General features: G+C 36.1%; 1 protein-coding gene across 9 annotated transcripts in view; it reads left to right on the plus strand.

The window, feature by feature from the left end:
• ADGRB3 (adhesion G protein-coupled receptor B3) overlaps positions 1–14,739 on the plus strand; it is a 733,899-nt gene that overhangs the window by 12,722 nt on the left and 706,438 nt on the right. The gene's annotated exons all lie outside the window — the stretch shown is intronic.

The following is a 14,739-nucleotide window of genomic DNA, read 5'->3' on the forward strand; positions in this document are numbered from 1 at the left end:
TTTACACAAATCCTAACTCAACATCAGTATGTGTTTATCTTCATAAATTCATTGAGTTTAGACCCTTATACACTAATTTTTCTATATTTACCTGTTGGTTGTTGATTACTTTGTTTTAAAAGAATCATCTGATAGAAGTTCCTGTTGTGGTTCAGCAGGTTAAGAACCTGACATAATGTCCCTGAGGATGCAGGTTCAATCCCCGGCCTCACTCACTTGGGCTAAGGGTCTGATGTTGATGCAGGCTGCAGCTTAGGCCACAGATGTGGCTTGGATCCGGCATTGCTGTGGCTGTTGTGTAGGCTGTGGCTGTGGTGTAGACCTGACCAGGAACTTCCATATGCCGCAGGTGTTGCTGTAAAGAGAAAAAAAAAAATCACTTAACACGCATACATTCATACGCATCTTATATACGGTTTTTCAATGTTGATTTGAATGCAGAATATTTGAACTGACCTGGATATTCAAAGAAAGTTTTATGAGTTGATAATTTCAAGACTCACATATAAAATGATAAAAAATCCTGGCAGATTAATATTTAATTCTAATTTTGTATCATTATACTACAAAATATATAATGTAAATATAAAATAAAAATGGAATTTCTGTTGCTAATATAAATTTCATTTGCCTGCTGATTTCACAGTACCTCTCAAAGCAAAAACAAATATAAAAACAGGAGTCACACAAAACATTTTTTTCTTTTTTGTTTCATTGCAAAAAAGAAATCAAGGCAGCTAAGTTTGCCCTTATAATTTCATGAAGAAAATTGCAGTTTTTAAACTCTTTCTCTTTGTTAGTTTTTGGGTTGCCCTTCAGGTCAAAGAAGGGTCCTGAGTGGGAGAAAGAAAAGTAACTTCAAAAAAAGGGGTGGAGGTGCTAATTTTTTTTTCTTTCCTTCTCTTGAAATATAGCTTTATGATTTTTTTTGAATAGGTGATATAACAAGTACTTATTAACCAGTGGGTGCTTTTGGAAATATTTCTTCTAATGTTTGCCCCTCCTAATAATTGTAATGTGGAAAAGAGGGCACCTTGGGAGACAGGAATCTGTTTACTTTATATAATCTTTCCACGTAAATCTGGCAGATTTTCAAAGACATGCTTCTCCACTGTGGACTAAGAAATTTCAGTTTATTTTGGCTTCCCAGAGAGGTCAGCTTCCTTTACAGAAATGTCAGCCAGTGGTCAGTTCTCTTTGGCTGGCCTTGGTTTTTATAACTTAGAGGGCAAACAATGTATATTTTTTAAGTGATGCCTGAGAAATTAACCAAGTGCAGTTTTTTTCAATATGCTTTGCTTTCAAATATGATGAAGTAAATAGTCACAAAGCAATATTCTTCCATGTGTACTGCATAGAACCTTTTAATGCCTTTCTTAGCTTGTAATATATTACAAATCCATTTGCTTAATAACGCATGGATTCTTTCTGTTTAGTGATTTTCCTGGAATTTTCTGATGACTGTATCTTCATATTCAATTGGTTATGGAGGGCATACATGAGTTCTAGTCAATAATAAATATTATGTGTACTGGCCTCTGACTTCTACATCCCAAGACCTCAGAAACCACAGAGATGGAGCAAGGGGAGATGGAAGTTGAGTGGAAGTTGATCCACTAAGTAGTAAGAACTGATTAATTGCAAAGAAATAAGTACAGGTAGGATGTGAATTAATTCAGCTTTTTCCCCTCCTTAGCAGTGGAGACTTTTTTTTTTCCTAAATAGAAGCCAGCATATAAAAAAGATTTGTAAGATAGCGCTGCCTTGGTTGAGGTGGGTAGGAGGCCCAAAGCCCTGTCTAAGTGGTCTCCAGAGGGAAGACCCCTCCCCTTCTCTTCTCTTTGATAATTTATGAAATAAGAGACCGGCCTATGGCCCATCCCTGTGTCACTCTTACAAACAACTTCCCTCAGGGTCTCTCTGGAGTCAGTTTGTCCTGGAACTGCAGGTGGGATTTCAGGACAAACACCTCAATTCTCCACCTTTCTATCACATCACCTGGATTCTAAACCTCTTCCACCTGGAGTTCTCAAGCCTGCAACTTTGTGTATTCCAATCATGCCTCTTACAGTCTACCTAGATAAATAGGGATGTTATTTTAGAATCCTTTTGCATCTATAGCTCTAATGGATAAATGTTTAGAAGCATGAACTTTAAATCTCTAAAAATATAATATTATTGGGGTGGTATTCATTCTCTCTTCTTCATTGTTTTGTTACTCCCCAAACAGTTCAGTTGCAAACTGTTGAACCTCTTGGAATAAACTCAAGTCATGAAGGCATGAAAATTATTTTGAGTTCCTTTGACTGTTTTCCCATGACGGATAGCCACACCTGAAGAAAAGTCATTAAAACAACAATCAAAAGCATATGAGCATTGCCATTCCATAGACATGAGTGGGCAGTTGAGGCGATATTAATGCTCTTTAAGTAGTCCCTGCCTTCTGCCATTCTGGGCACACAGAGGGATTAGTTTCTGAACCACCCGTGGTTGAAAGGGGTTCCTTTGACTGGCTCTGGCCAATGGGTTGTGAGAAAAAGTGGCATCCCTTACTTCTGAGCTGGGTTGTTTCATTGATGGCGTAAGACCACAGAGGTCTCTCTACCTCGGGCAGGGAGACCTGTTGTCAGAGAGAAGGGCCTCCTTTCTGGCTGAGTCTTTGAATGTCTGAATGAGAGGAGTGCTCTTCCATGCTCTTCTCCATCTGTGATGGTCCTGGAGATTGAGCCAGGAAAGACATTTCCTGTTTTGAAACACTGGGGATTTGAGGTTTGTCCTCCTTACTGCAGCCTAAGCTAGCATATTCTAACTAACATAATGTCCAGTTCGGGTGGATTGGAGCCTAAAAGGTGATGAGCACATGGGTGATGTGTTCTGTAATTTAACTGTAGTAATGTGGTGACCAGACAGGTCCATGGTATTCTGGGGGGAGGAACTCACCTGCATATTCCAGAATGTACTCTGGGGTAGCTGAATTTGAATTTCATGTTAGCCACCCTCTGGAACTCAATTTAGGTATTATATATCAATATTTTAATTGTTTTAGCCTAGTTAAAATTAATACTAAGTTAACTGCAATGATTGTATGTTTAGATTATAAGAGACCATTCTTTGGCTATGTATTTAAAAGAGATCAAGTTTTTCTATTTTTTTTTTTTTTTCAAACTTGCCTTAGAGAGGAGAGGGTGTTATGGTCTTTTGCTGAGTCATGATTGTCACAGAACTAAGTTGTAAATATTCATTTTGGCCAGGCTGTTCTTGCTGAAAGATAAAAACTTTCCTGCTTCCTGTCTTTCATCTTTCCTTCTTTATCTTATTTCTTCCTTCCCTCCCTCTCTCTCTCCCCTACACTCGCTTCCTCCTTTGTTACTTTTTTTCAGATACATAGGCTGTGATTTATATATGTTCACCTAGATTCCATATTGCAATACATGGAATCTGTTACGTGTAGATGTTTGTGGTAAACAAATATTTCTGTGGTAGTTCAAGGGGAGCTTATAATCACTTAGTAAGCACTGCTTCATTAATCTTAACAATTTTATTGCGATGTTAATTATGTAGCAATAATTAACCTCCTGTTTGAGTAGGTGGGCTTTTGTGACATTGAGAAGTGTTCTTCGTTTCCCTGAGAGGCAGGAGGGGAAAGTGAGCTGCTGTGAACTCTTAAATAAGCCTCTGGGAGTTACTTAGTGGAGTGAACGTTAGTGGTACATGGGTAAGATTTGTTATACTGGGCTGAGCCTTTATTTCCCTGGCTCTCATGTTCTCAGGCTTATCATTAACTGCTCATTAATGATAAGAGACACACTTCAGAACTCCAATAGGGGCGTAGAGAACACTGAGCAGTGGAGAAATTAAAACAAAAATGAACACAAACACTTTCAAGGTTTTTTTTTTTTTTTTTTTAAGGTCGTGTTCTGAAGAAAATCCAGGTAGACAGTGAATTCTCAGTTCCCATCCCATGTGTTTGACATCTGATCCGTGGGACACAGACATACATAGTCACTTAAGGCATGAATCTGTGGCATTAAATGCTCACAGATATTATATGCAATGATTTAAAAAGATAAATATTTTTCACTCATTTGAGAATATATTCCCTATAAACTGCATTTACTAACTATATATTTACTAAATATAAATCTAACTAGAATGGCTTGTGAAAAGACCATAGGGAAGTTCCCGTCGTGTCTCAGTGGTTAATGAATCCGACTAGGAACCATGAGGTTGCGGGTTCGATCTCTGGCCTTGCTCAGTGGGTTGAGGATCCGGCGTTGCCGTGAGCTGTGGTGTAGGTTGCAGATGTGGCTCGGATCCTGAGTTACTGTGGCTCTGGTGTAGGCCGGTGGCTACAGCTCCGATTCGATCCCTAGCCTGGGAACCTCTATATGCCACAGGAGCGGCCCAGGAAAGAGCAGAAAGACCAAAAAAAAAAAAAAAAAAAAAAAGAAAAGACCATAGGAAGGAAGAAGATACCTTTTGCTTTTGCAATGGAAGCTTTAACATTTAAGGAGATATGTTTGAAACTTTGTTGGCATCTTCGTCTTCTTTTTTTTTAATGGCTGCATATGAAGTTCCCAGGCAAGGGATTGAACCCAAGCTACATCTGTCACCTACACCATAGTTGCAGTAAGGCTGGATCCTTTAACCTAGGCCAGGGATTGAACCCGAGTCTCCACAGCGACCTGAGCCACTGTGGTCAGATTCTTAACCCACTGTACCAAGCAGGAACTCCTGCTTGGAATCTTTTTAATAAATAAATATATTCAGAATAGTCTTCTGTGGGTCTTTTGGATATTAGAAATTTAGATTTTACTTAGTATTTAAGAGTAGATCATTGCCAAACAGGTTTCCAAAAGTTGAAAACAAATGTCAGTTCAAAAAAGTGAATAATCTTTCGCATTTTTGAAAAATTTACATGTAACAAATTAACTCGCTTTTAAATTCTCTTTAATCACTGCTTATTTTCTTCCTTTGGAACTTGCTATATATTAGGTCCTACAAACCCCACAGCCATTAATTCAGTTTCAGATTTTAGATATTTCCTTACAGAAGGTAATTTTTAGGTAACACTAAAGTGGTGGCAAGAGTCAACGTTTCACAAGGGTTAAGAGTCAAACCTCCTGGGTTCAAATCACACATTCTCTCCTCATAACAGAGAATATCATGCATATCTCTAAACCTCAGTTTCTTTGTCCGCGAAGAGGTGATTACTGTGTTGAGGTAATTGAGAAATTGAATGAGGTAATTAGTATGAAAACATGATTCTTGAAATGTGTGGTCGAGGCTCAATAAATGTTAACTTTTGTTAATTGGATGATTCTGGAACCCTTTACTGTGTTAATTTCTTTAGTGCAACTGAATAAAATTTTGATTTGTAATACAAAGTAACTGATTTATTTAATTGACCTCAAAAGACACTAAACACCCTCCTGGATTGTTTTGCCCAAGGAAGTGCACTGTATCTTTAATCCTTTCTTCCCTCTGAATCCTCACGTTCCTGAGAAACACAGTTTGAAGTAAGCTGCCATATCTGTCTTCCTTTCCTACTCATTTCAGAAGTGAATCATTCTGTTCACACCATCATTTTCCTCTTAAAAACAAACTAGCCAGTGATAGGCACAGATTGTTTTACAAAGGGTGGTTTCTCCAGATGATTTTCTCCTAAAGGCCTGGGTCCACTCTAATCAGAAAGAGTTGATTGTATTTCGTCTGCCTCAGCAACTTTATCTTCTGGGTATTTTCCTGAAAATATTTATGTTCCTTTGAGTTAGTTCTTTCTCCATAACATCATGGTTTAAATGGATTCATATTTTATTGGTTAAGTTGAGTTAAAATCTGTATTCTGATTTCTATCTAAGGATTGGTATGCATGTTAAAATAAAGCAAACTGTAAGGCCTTGCAATGAACCCCTTTTTCCTGTGGAGCACATCTCCTAGAAAAATGTCTTGCTTGCTGCCTGCTTCTTAACATTTATTCTAAGGCTTACTGTAAGAAATTATCAATAAAATATAAATCCATACTATATTTTTCAAAAGATTATACTTTTTTACTTTTGATTTTCTGAAACTTTTACTTTTGCCATTACAAACAAGAGCATTAGCAGTGTGGCATTAGATTTTTTAAAACTCTCTATAGTCCTTTGTGTCTGGAAGAGAATTCAGAACACTTAGCACTTAGAACAACTATCTTCTAGATGCTATTTGCCATGACTTCAGGCAAGACACATCATCTCTCCGAGAGAGCTTCAGTTTGCTCAGTTACAAAAATAAAAATGGGCTTCTGAAACTCAGAAGATTGTATGGAAAGTAAAGATATACTGAATATGACAGCCATTAAGAAAATGAAAAGTGGCATCCAAAAATGTTGTTATTCTCGACAACATTAACTTGTAAATTTGATTAAGTTTATTAGTTTAGTTCATTGGCATGAGTGCATTTGAAATAATGGTCCTGTCCTGTGATGATAAATATCACAGGTTGTTGGATGGATTGTTAGGCCTGGCATTTTTATTTAAGATGGATCTGTCCTTGGGAAAACACTATTCCCTTTCCCTTTTCTTTGCTTCATCAATGGAATCAGAAAATTTCAGCTTCACTTTGAAACCTTTGCTTTGATTCCAAGCCCCACCTTCCACAGCTTTGTGATCTTTTGGCAATCAGTTTCATGTTTGTGAATCTCATTTTCTTTGTATGTAGAAGAGAGCATCTCTGTGCCATTTCTTTTTCTTTTTTAATAAATTCTATACAAAAAACAGTATTAAGATTAATGCATGAAAAATGCAGAAGTGGCCCCTTCTCAATGCAGGTTTTTAAAGTAATCCATAGCTTTAAGTTTTAGGCTGCCCATAGTAAATGTTTTTTTTATTTATTTATTTTTTAATTTTCCCACTGTACAGCAAGGGGATCAAGTTATCCTTACATGCATACATTACATTTTTTCCCCACCCTTTGTTCTGTTGCAACATGAGTATCTAGACATAGTTCTCAATGCTACTCAGTAGGATCTCCTTGTAAATCTATTCTAAGTTGTGTCTGATAACCCCAAGCTCCCGATCCCTCCCTCTCCCATCAGGCAGCCACAAATCTATTTTCCAAGTCCATGATTTTCTTTTCTGTGAAGATGTTCACTTGTGCTGGATATTAGATTCCAGTTATAAGTGATATCATATGGTATTTGTCTTTGTCTTCCTGGCTCATTTCACTCAGTATGAGATTCTCTATTTCCATCCATGTTGCTGCAAATGGCATTATGTCATTCTTTTTTATGGCTGAGTAGTATTCCATTGTGTATATATACCACCTCTTCCGAATCCAATCATCTGTTGATGGACATTTGGGTTGTTTCCATGTCCTGGCTATTGTGAATAATGCTGCAATGAACATGTAGGTGCATGTGTCTCTTTTAAGTAGAGTTTTGTCTGGATAGATGCCCAAGAGTGGGATTGTGGGGTAATATGGAAGTTCTATGTATAGATTTCTAAGGTATCTCCAAACTGTTCTCTATAGTGGCTGTACCAGTTTACATTCCCACCAGCAGTGCAGGAGGGTTCCCTTTTCTCCACAGCCCCTCCAGCACTTGTTATTTGTGGACTTATTAATGATGGCCATTCTGACGGGTGTGAGGTGGTATCTCATGGTAGTTTTGATTTGCATTTCTCTTATGATCAGCGATGTTGAGCATTTTCTCATGTATTTGCTGGTCATCTGTATATCTTTCTTGGAGAACAGTCTATTCAGGTCTTTGGCCCATTTTTCCATTGATTGATTGGCTATTTTGCTGTTGGGTTGTATAAGTTGCTTATATATTCTAGAGATTAAGGCCTTGTCGGTTGCATCATTTGAAACTATTTTCTCCCTTTCTGTAAGTTGTCTTTTTGTTTTCTTTTTGGTTTCCTTTGCTGTGCAAAAGCTTTTCAGTTTGATGAGGTCCCATGGGTTTATTTTTGCTCTAATTTCGATTGCTTTGGGAGACTGACCTGAGAAAATATTCATAATGTTGATGTCAGAGAGTGTTTTGCCTATGTTTTCTTCTAGGAGTTTGATGGTGTCCTGTCGTATATTTAAGTCTTTCAGCCATTTGGAGTTTATTTTGGTGCATGGTGTGAGGGTGTGTTCTAATTTCATTGCTTTGCATGCAGCTGTCCAGGTTTCCCAGCAATGCTTGCTGAATAGACTTTCTTTTTCCCATTTGATGTTCTTGCCTCCCTTGTCAAAGATTAATTGACCATAGGTGTCTGAGTTTATTTCTGAATTCTCTATTCTGTTCCATTGGTCTGTCTGTCTGTTTTGATACAAATACCACATTGTTTTGATGACTGTGGCTTTGTAGTATTTCTTGAAGTCTGGGAGAGTTATGCCTCCTGCTTGGTTTTTGTTTCTCAGGATTGCTTTGGCGATTCTGGGTCTTTTGTGGTTCCTTATAAATGTTTTGATTGTTTGTTCTAGTTCTGTGAAAAATGTCATGGGTAATTTGATAGGGATTGCATTGAATCTGTAGATTGCTTTGGGTAGGATGGCCATTTTCACAATATTGATTTTCCCAATCCAGGAACATGGAATATCTTTCCATTTCTTTACATCTTCTTTGATTTCTTTGATTAAAGTTTTATAGTTCTCGGCATATATGTCCTTTACCTCTTTGGTCCCCATAGTAAATTAAAATCGGACTTCAGCTGTGTTCAGCTCTAGCTTTCCTCATCTGTAGATGAAGATCAGAAATGCAATGAATAACTCCATAATAAGCTTTCATTCCATGTCATTCAGAGAAGCAGTTTGAAAATGAATATATCCTTTCTTCCCTTTTGTGTCTGGGGAAAGTCAAGAGTTAGCGTTAGAGAAAAATGAGTAGAGGAATGCTTGCCCAAAAACTTAACCCAAGTGCCAAAGAAATGTGTGGGAGAATTGTAATTTTACAGAACTATTCATATTCCTTAAGAGACAAAGGCTACATGTAAATAAGAGAGGGTTCCTGTGCCATATTAAGTAATTAAAAATATATTAATCTTTAAGGAATAGAAATTAGGTAATTTATTTATTTTATTTTATTTTATTTGCTTTTTAGGGTCACACCATCAGCATATGGAGGTTCCCAGGCTAGGGGTCAAGTTGGAGCTACAGCTGCAAGCCTACACCACAGCCACAGCAATGCAGGATCTGAGCTGTGTCTTCGACCTACACCATAGCTCACGGCAACGCCAGATCCTTAACCCACTGAGTGAGGCCAAGGATCAAACCCGCAACCTCATGATTCCTAGTTGGATTCTTTTCTGCTGTACCACAATGGGAATTCCCAAATTGGGTAATTTAGAAATAGGCTAAAATATGGAAACATGGATAGAAATTTATAGTTTCATGGAGTGTTTTTGTATCCATCCTGAAAAGACTACACTTTGGAATCTGTTCTTCTGACAGGTCAGAGGTGGGATATTTCAGAGGTCAAATATGACCTAGCAACTAGACATGCAATTTTTCTCATGGGATTGTTCATCAACTTTAGTAGATAAAATGCCTGCCCATTACTTTCTACTTAAAATAATTAATCTACTTGCAAAGAGTTTTGGCAAACCTTATATACTTGGTAAACACATTTTAAAAGCACTCAGTTTTGTGCTTTTGAACAAGTGTAGTGAAGTTAATTGGTGAAATTATATTCAGATTTTTAATATAAAACTTCCTTAATTCAGGTTTAAGCCTAAGTATTTATTTTGACTTAGAGTTTCCTACATGTAGGGTTGCACAACTTAATCCCTAAATGTCCTAAAGTTTTCTGTTAACCTGACATTGGTGGGGAATGGACATTTTAGAAATCCAGTGATGAAATTTACCATGGATAATGGATGTTTTGAAGAGAATCCAAATGAAGCAATATAGACCACCTAATCTATACTTTTAAAATTTATTTTTGTAAATTTTTTGTTGTTGTTGTCTTTTTAGGGCCGCATGCATGCATGTGGAGGTTTCCAGGCTAGGGGTCAAATTAGAACTATAGCTGCTGGCCTATGCCAGAGCCACAGCAATGCAGAATCTGAGCTGCGTCTGTGACCTACACCACAGCTCACAGCAATGCGGGATTCCTAAACCACTGAGCGAGGCCAGGGATCAAACCCTCAACCTCAGGGTTCCTAGTTGGATTCATTTCCACTGGGCCACGATGGGAATTCCCTATTTTTGTAAATTTTTAAATTTTTTTGTGTGTTTACTTTCTAATCACAATACTGGTGAATACCTGTGTGTCATGTACACTTTTGGATTAACTCTTTGATATTATAAGACCCCTGTAAGAGATCTATTATTTTATTACCTCCAATTTCCAGATAAGGTGTCTCAGACACAGAGGGGCTGAGTGACTTGCCCAGTATCATGTTGAGGAGGGGAAGAGCTGAGTTTGAATCCCTCTCTTAATCCTTACAACGGACCTCTACTCTGTAAAGATGATTACAATCAGATATTTTGAATAATTCAAAAGGTACTTGGGGTTACCCTTGTGGCCCAGCAGGTGAAGGACCCAAAATTGTCTCTCTGAGGGTGTAGAGCTGATCCGTCGCCTCACTCAGTGGGTTAAGGATCTGGCATTGCTGCAAGCTGAGACATAGTTTGCAGCTGCAGCTCTGACTGGATCCCTGGCCTGGAACTTCCATATGCCTCAGGTGTGACCATAAACCTAAAAATATATATAACTCTTGCAATCCTTTGGAACTATAACATGTTTTAAAAGACTATATAAAATATAAAAGTTTTATTTTAATCCACCTAAGTACATTTCTTGCTATGTGCATAGGAACCTCTGATCTATTGAAGCTTCTTCAGCTCTCAGTCTTTCCTAAGCTGTAGCCTATTAGCTCCTCCCTAAGAAAGGAGCTTTCTTTAATCAATTCCATTATTCATAGAACTCTTCAATTTTATCTCTCCCAAGAAACTTGAAGTGATTACAATAGGAATATTGATTTTCACCTGCTCTTACTTATGAGATAGCTTTTACTCATAAATATATGTATTTTTGAATTGTCATATTTGTAGTTAAATGTAAATGTTCATTTAGATTCAATTATACTCTTTAATATTTTTCTATGAAATATGAATTTCTTAGGTTACAAGAGTATGGATGGCAAAGACTGCAGTTTAATTACCTTGAACTTTACTTAGCACCAAATTAACACAATGAGGTGCTTAATCTTTTTGGTAATTATGATCGTAGAAGATCAAAATAAAATTAGAATGACGATTATCCTTTCTTGTATAAGTTAATGACTTTAAGTTGGTAAGATGCCATTTATATTAGACAAAAACAGTTTATAGTTAGATTAAGTGTCTCTAATACTAGAAAATACAGGATACTTATAAAAAGAAACAAAGGTGAAAAGTTCATTCCCTAGCTCAGGGAATATTTTATTTAATCTCTGTCTTTAAATTAATTTTGATATGTTCTTTTTAAATTCTCAGCTTTGCTTGGGCATTGAAAATAAATATTATGCTATTGGGAGAATGAATAAATCCTGATCCATTCTGACTAAAATCATTCTTTGTGGAAAAATCTTAATTGTGATAACATTCAAATACTGAAAATCAAACTGATGCCAACTTTTCTTTTGAATGATAGAGATTCAGAGTTTTGGGGATGTAAGAATTTCTTGAGAGGAAGTAATCGAAATAAAATTATTTTTCTTCATTAAAAACAATAGCTATTCCATTTATTGTAAGAAGGGTAATTCAGAGATTTTATATAGGTGAACGTCCATCATAAAACAAAGAGAGGAAAAGATAGTTGAAAAATAATTATCTGAAAAGTTTAGATCCACCAGAATATTTAAGATTTATTTCCATTTTCTCTTCATGTGTTTTATATTTTCTTGAATTTCTTTCACATTTATATGTTAGGAAAACATATTCCCCAACAACTTTTTATCCTGTTTCTTATTGCATTTTCTAGATATTAAATTTTTATTACAACATAAATATATCATATTCTATCAGCCCCAGTACTAATTATGTTTATACTTCATTATTTCAAAAGGTATTGTATTAGAATTAATCCAGAATTCTTACATCATGCTAATTTTGTAGCAGGACTTTAGATACATACTTAAAAATATTCTAGCATTTGCATAATTTAGCAGATTAAGAAAGAGAATTTAGAAAAACATTCCAGAGCAATTTACTTGTTTTGAACATCTGGTTAACAGCTGGAGTAATGAGAGTTAACGCAGCAGTAACCGTCTTTTACACTGATCCCCCATGTACTCACAAACACTAGGAAGGATTAACTACTATTAATTCTTGCTTTCTTTTGCTATGGGGATTTGCTTAAAAAGGGAAAAGAAGATTTGAGAATTCTGAACTGTAGAATGTCAGCTAAAATTTAAATGCAAAATGAGAATAACATTGATTAAAGTCAGATTCCAGCTTCATTATTATAAATTGTAAAAAAGAAATATAAATCTTGATAGTTGTTGTAGGTAGTTATGATAGAATTCTTTGAAATTCCAGTAAGCACACTTTAGGTAATAAACCATATTGCAGTAAGAGACAGTCATATTTAGCATACCCTTGATGTGGAATTGGTTCATAGATAAGAATTGAGCACACATCTTTTAAGATATTTAATGTATTTGCTGTATTTTATATGCATGTTATATATGATATATAATGTACAATAAGTACAGTATATTTTAATACTCTAAAGTTTTTACCTTTTCCAGTGAATCTGATTTTTTTGTATTAATCTATCTTCATATAGTAAGTATGTTGATAATTTTGGTATGCTTTCAGTTAGAAATGTTAAATAAGCTTGATCCCATGCTCAGATTCCAGTGAAAAACAGTTAATATTCTAACTTAAGAAGTAAGTAATCACTATACTCTCAATTATTATAAAACACCAGAAACTGGTATAGTAAATTTTCCTATCAATTTACTCAAAATCCCGCAAACCAATATCCCTCCCTTTAAAAATTTTAATCCCATATTTCTAAATTTCCAGTCATGGTTAATAGAGTGAAATAATAAAGTTGAAACTCTTATAAAATGTAATGGTCTTCTTTTAAAATGTCTCATCTATAGCTAAATGCTTTAGTAGTATAGCAGTAATGACAGTTTTTAAGTTCTTGTCAAGGAATAGGATGATTGAGTTTTGCCATGTGTAGCTTCTCTTCAGCAAAGATTTATTTAGTTCATGCTATGTTACAAAGGCTTCCCTATTTTGCAAAAATAAAATTATCTGCAGTTTATATATCATAGTTCACATATATGTAATTACATATACATCGTATCTCAGGGTGATGTAGTCAGCTGAGTTCTATTATCTTGTATACAAAATATTTGTTTTGGAACTTTACTTTCTAAGAAGTGTCTCTAGGTTTGGTATCACATGAACTAGAAATGTCAAACAGGTATTTGTTGCATATATTTTGTAATCAGAGCCATGTAATAGAAATAGGGTATACATTTAGTATATATCCCAAATGAGAAGATTATTTAGGATTTTTGTTGTATTGGGAGGAAGCAAACACTGTAGCGGGTCAAAAAGGAAAGATCAGTATGGCCCATGGCCCTTGGGATTTAGATTGGACCTTCAAAGATTGGCAAGAATGTAATTTAGGTAAAGACAACAACAGCTTTAACAGAGATCACATAAGGGGATGTTTATGGACAACTCCTGAGTGGTATAGGGATTAGATTGTAAGAAGTGTGGGAGCATATGGTGTAAGATGGGACAGATCGTAGTATTCCTTATTTAGGGTAGGCACCTTGAATTTTAGTTTGAAGAGAGCTTTAGAAGGAATTGGATGATGAGGATGTGGGAGGCAGGAAAGAAGGGAGAGGTTGGATGGAGTCTGATGAGAAGGAGACTCAGCCGGGATGGGATGCAGGCCATTGGACACCTTGGGAGCATTGGTGATGGGGCTTTTGCCATAATCCACACATAGTGTGACTAAACAGGAATAATTGAACAGCAGTGGTGAAGAGCTCTGTGATCAGTTTGAGATATTTAAAATGGCATGAGGTGATATGTTTTTCAAATGAAGTACCAGAAGAAAAGAAAAGGCCTGAGTTTTGATGATTGTGGCATGAGCACAGGTTCACAATTTGCAAAAGGGAGCTGGTTCAAGTTCAGTCAAGTATGGTGCAGAAATGATGAGTCTGAGACTTTGGCAAAATAATTAAATTGGATGTATCCCGTGAAAAAGCAAACAGACTTCCCATATTATAGCTCTATCACTTAATAGCTATGGGACTCACCACATCAACCAATCAATCATCAAAGCTCCAAGTAATTCTTTGCATGTAATCAGTGCCTAATAATTTTGGGGAGAAAATAGTAAATAATAGGAGAAAGTAGTCTAAGCTAATTATCAGAAGAATAAATTATTTCACATGATCAAAAAGTGCAATACCTTAAGGTAGAGAATTGAGGTCAGACTGAGGGTGGAGAGCAAGGTCACCTGGAGTCCTCAAGGGTAGCCAAGTGGTGAGAGGTGAAAACAGGATCCTAAAGATTAAGGAAAGCCTTTTTGGTAAGGATTTAAAAGCCATCCTTATGGGACTTACATTTAGAAGCTATATGTATATTTTTTTTTCCAAAAGCATTGCAGAATTCAATGTTTAAAATCAAAATGATGCTGTGTAAGGCAGGGGAAGAGCCAAGAATAATCAAAATATAAAGCTATTTCGTATGTCAGTGTTTTTTAAACACTGATTTAGGGGTCATTGAGTTAAGTTAAAGGTTTTATTCTTGTGATTC

The sequence above is a fragment of the Sus scrofa genome, chromosome 1 (genome assembly GCF_000003025.6).
Source record: "Sus scrofa isolate TJ Tabasco breed Duroc chromosome 1, Sscrofa11.1, whole genome shotgun sequence".
Classification (NCBI taxonomy): domain Eukaryota; kingdom Metazoa; phylum Chordata; class Mammalia; order Artiodactyla; family Suidae; genus Sus; species Sus scrofa.